The sequence below is a fragment of the Amphibalanus amphitrite genome, unplaced genomic scaffold (genome assembly GCF_019059575.1).
Source record: "Amphibalanus amphitrite isolate SeventyFive unplaced genomic scaffold, NRLGWU_Aamphi_draft 002603F_arrow, whole genome shotgun sequence".
Taxonomy (NCBI): Eukaryota; Metazoa; Arthropoda; class Thecostraca; order Balanomorpha; family Balanidae; genus Amphibalanus; species Amphibalanus amphitrite.
In genome coordinates this window covers 1-5262 of record NW_024884014.1, presented here as the reverse complement: position 1 = coordinate 5262, position 5262 = coordinate 1, and positions in this window count along the sequence as shown.

The window sequence follows — 5262 nt, the reverse complement described above, 5'->3', positions numbered from 1 at the left end:
AAAAGCTGACATACAAACGATCATGCTACAAAAAATTGGCCGACGATTTTACGCAGCTGAGTTAGTCGCGCGGTCAAGAAAGCATTTCGTGAGCCTAAGTGTGGCTGTTTTAATAGTTAACGGCGCAAAACATCATTGAAAATGAACTATCATAACGACTAAGTCACTAAGCCAGGTAATGACTGTACATCGTACACGAACTGTGAATGACCTAATGATTGTACACTAAGAAGTAAGAACAATTCAAAAACACTGATTTTCCCCAAATATAAGCAGACACCCGACACAAAGCAGCCGACGGCGACGCGGATAAAATTTTGCAAACACACATGCTTAGCCAACAATTTGAGAATGCTGAGAGCACATACAGACACCTGACACAACGAAAATTCTCGAACATCTGATGAGCAAACATCACAATCACATAGTTGACATCAAATGACATTGACGATTGACATTTTGACACTATGAAATTCGTCTCCATTCCCCATTTTTACCTCCTAGCGTACGTACATTTCGACAAGATACTGACAAGACTAGGGCGCCGCTTTCTAGTGAGAATCTTGTCACAGCTGACAATTAATTACAAACATTTTATACAAGCATATGAGTTGGACAGGCCAAAGCGCTTCGGACTCCCGTAAAGACGCAGGTAAGACTGTTCTGACGTACCAATAAGTTTTCACCATTCATCTCAGTCACAGCACTAAAACACAACAGAAAACAAAACACCTTCCGCATTCATTTCCGACCGTTGCAACTCGGATAAGATGGTATGAATTTCAAGGAGCTTTACGAACGAATGCCATTTCGAATGCATGAATGCCCTTATGAACAAAAAGTGAGGTTTTGACTACACGTGATGGTCTATAGTTTTATTACCTGAATGATATTATCAGCCATGCTCGCCTACTGCAATACGTACTTCAGTGAAAGCACCAAAAACTATGAGAAGGCATAATTGTGAAACTGAAAGTCAGGATAAATGTTTGGACCTTTTCCACATCGGGATAAACGATTCGAAGCCCTTGTCTTCAGCAGAAATCTGATCAGTCAGAAATCGGGAAGATCAGGCCGCGTTACGATCTCAGCCCCCTCACCCCCCCCCCTCTAACAAAACTTCCACCATACACTACATTCATTCACACAGCCAATAAACAGCCCAATCACTCGGACCTGCTGAGAAAAGCGACACACCTTGGGTGTTATTTATCTACCGAAATCTCCCCATGGCCACAGCGTGTGACCTTTCGCTAGATAAAAAAACACGGCTATCGAGTGACGATGGAATGAACCCAAAGTGTCGCTTTTCTCAGCAGGACTTTAGTCTTCGCAGCTTTCGAGTCAACAACAAACGGATACGCCGCATTTTACGCGCGAGCAGAAGTAATGAATTAGTCGTAAGTAGCAAATAGATATGTGATTGTGTTCTTGATGCAATGAGGGAGAGAAGTTGTGGAAATTCTTTTAGATTTTGTCACTTCAGCTTTTTTTGTTAATTTGCCATGTCATGTACGCACACTGTCGTTCAAAGCCTGTCGCCTTATGTTTGGGATTTTTTCGTTTGAATAGCAGAAAATTACCTGTTATATTCTATAAAGATGACTGTAAGTCTAAATCAACTTTGCCTTGTTTTTGAAAGGTGCGCTGCCACTTTCGATGACATAGGAGGGATTAAACACATCACGCATCTAACAAGCCAATTAGACAAACAAACCCAGCCACACAAACACACTCAATAATACACTATCGCATTCACAAGAGCCTCATTACAATAGCGACATCTTACAGCGAGTTTTACAAACGCGTTACCCCTCGTGCCATTTTGAAATACTGCTCCAATTAGTCGAGAAAAACACGTGCATTTGTGTCACGCAATCCGCCGGAATGGCAGCAGGGCTCCATTTCTCACTGTCTAAGAGAGACACCGCACACCAAACGACACGAGTGATCACGTGACTTTGGGCCGTGGCTCCTCCATCGTTCGCTGCCAGCCGTGTTGACAGGACGGCATGTCACGTGACACCAGGATCCAACCGAAGTGGTAGAGCGGCTTCGCTGAGAGTCCGACGCATGAGATTGATTTACATTCGGAATAGCCATCATTCTACGACGCCAATGATGTCGTAGATTCGAGTTACGCCATCACACGTCACCAAGGTCTGTGATATCCACTGCCTCGTTAATCTTTCACAGCGAGCCTCGCATTCTTATCTAGCTTGCTTAACTGTTTCATTTCACGAAAAAAGACGACCCAAACAACAACCTTGCACTATGCCTGTCAGAAATCAATGCAGTACGCAGATAGTGATTATTACGGAGCGAGCGAAGCGAGCGTAGTCTTTCCTTAGATTAACGGAAATTTCTGAGTATGAGCGGCCGGCCGGCCGGCCGGCCGGCCGGCCGGCCGGCCGTGGTCACGCTTTTGCGAGGCTTATATCTCAGCAACCACTTGACCGATTTACACGCGGTAATTTTTGTAGGGTAGCTTAGTTCCTTCTACCAAGTATTGGACTATTCCCGATGCATGTGGGTGACCCCTTATGCACGTGCCACGTGCAAAACGAAGAGGTGTCAGTTTTGTAATTGTTGCAATATCTCGGTAACTACTTGGCCGATTGCGCTGAAAGTTGGCATGTAGGTAGGCACCCACTAGGCACTGCATATACATGTGCCAGAGTTGGGGTGCTGCTGCACGTGCGCACGTGCAGGGGTCGTTTCCAGATCTCGGGAACGGCTGGACCGATTGCGCTCAAATTTGGTACACGGTTAGGGACCGGTTAGTAGGGTGCCGTGCACAAGTCAGTTGGGACCCATTTTGCACGTGCGCACGTGCAGGGTGCCGCTTCCAGATCTCGAGAACGGCTGGGCCGATTGTGCCCAAATTTGGCACATCGCTAGAGACCAGTTAGTAGGGTGCCGTGCACAAGTCAGTTGGAGGTACCCCCTCGCAATTTCGCACGTGCAAGGCCCACCCTCTCGCTCGCTCCGTTAGTCGCCCCATAAGGCGTTATACTGGTCTCATATAATCTCACTGAATTTCTGCTCCAATGATCTTTAGTCAACCTTTGGCCTCTACAATTACATTACAGAATACCCTTCCCACATTTTCGACACACGTAAACATTTAACATTAACCGACGGCCTACGTTTCACACACTGCGGTAAGCTCAATCTCATGATCCCTCCGAGATTCTGCCCCACTCTGTCCAAATGTCTGACGACCCGTACATAAATGCCACTCTCAGATCTGTTTTGATCCATGCCGTCGTTTTCTTCTGCACGTCCCCGCCACTGAGACCCGAGCTGAGGTTTCTACAGCGTAGCACTGGTGTGTGTTAATGTTCAACGTGACCTTCTACCGCTGTGCTGCCTTGACGTTCACTGACCAAGGATGTCACATTGGCCGAAGGAAAGTTCTGCGCAGCTAAGGTTCGGTTACGTGACACTGCCAAGCACATTTGTTCACCACAGGGTTCCTGGTCTCGAGCAGAGCCACCTCATGATGTTTTTCACGATCAAGTTCTAATCTCGGGTACGGAAGACGTCCCTGATGTCTGTCATGGCTAACTCCCAATGTCCGGCAGTTAACTCCTGATGACTGGCTGATTCCTGGTTCCAATCAGGGCTAGATCCTGATGTCAAGCAGGATACCGTCCACGTGAATTATGCAGTCCACACGGCTGGGCACCGATGCTCAGAGCATTCAAGTCCTGGTGGCAAGCACATTGGTGTCTACACTTGGGTCTTGGGCGCCCGGCTGGACCCTGATGTTCAGGGCTTCAAGTCTTAGTGGCAACCACTGTAAAGTCCTAACGTGCAGCGCAGTTGGGCCCACCGTTCAGGTCATTCAGTTTCCGACTTCAGCACAGTTAACTTTTGATATTTAGCACGGCGAATTCTTGCTGTTCATAACGGTTAATCCTTGCCGTCAAGTTCGGTTTACTCTTGCTTCTCAGCATGGTAACATAGGTACTCAACACCGCTAACGCCTGATCTTTAAATCCTGGTGGTAACCACAGTTTTGCCCCGGTCACTCTGTTGTACCACGTGGCCGTTGAGATGTTTTAGCCGGCGTAATGTGCTATTACCGGCACGGAAAGTATCTGGAAAAAGAAGGCATAGTTTAGAGAGAAGATACTGAAGGTAAGATACGACAGATACTACAGAGTTTCTGCTGCTAGCTCGGGCTGTAATGGAAACAGAAGTGAATAGGCAATGGTCACAGTTCAGATATAAGATACTACATACTTAGCATCTTATCTAAGATAAGATAAGATACTACATATACTACAGATGCTCTACCAGCCCGGAACTTTGCCTGAAATAGGAGTCTACCATTATATGCAGATACTACAGATGCATTGGAGTGCTGCTGCCGCTATCCCGGAGCCTATTTTGGAAAGCATCTGAAAGAAGAGTACAAGCTACATAGCTTAGGACAGAAACTGAAGAAATAATCTACAGACACTCGACAGTGCTACTTCTAGCCTGGAAAGTATCTGAAACAAAAGTACACAATTCATAGCTTAGAGAGGACGATGAAAAAGATACTACAGATACTGGAGATTCATGTTGCTAGTCAAGAGAGCATCTGGGACAACCATTCACAACCTGTGGTGACGGTGTACACAAGATGGGTTAAACAAATCTGACAGAAACACTAGATTAGTCAGATACATCAGATACAACTTATACAACAGATTCGCTAGGGGATTGATTAGTAAGATAGGTACCCAAGATTCACACGGGGTGAGCACAATAAGTCGACAGATACTTAGATGCTCGTGAGAATCGCGGCACAAACATGCATACTTTGTGCTGAAAATGTTCATGGTAAGGCCTAACTGAGAGGTAATGAGTAAATCTAAAAATATCTATATATGCGACAGAATAGGAGGCACGAACAATTTCGGAAAGGATTCGATCTAGGGTAATTTTTTTTTGCATAAGTGCAAAGGTATTTCTCAGCCTAACGATGTTTTTATCTAAATCAAATGTACCATTTGACGCACACATTGAGCTCCGGTAAAAATAAACTGATCATTATATATCCACGGCATAGATAAAATACCATCAATTCCTCGGCTTCCTAACTACAAATAACGTAGGTATCCTTAACTAAGTAATGCATTTCTACATTTCAGCTTTCATGGAAAAGGATATAATTCTATCTTCGTATCACTTATCTTTCTCAACAGATAAACAATAACCAAAACCCTTTCCCGATATTCACTCTCTCTCTCTCTCTCTCTCTCTCTC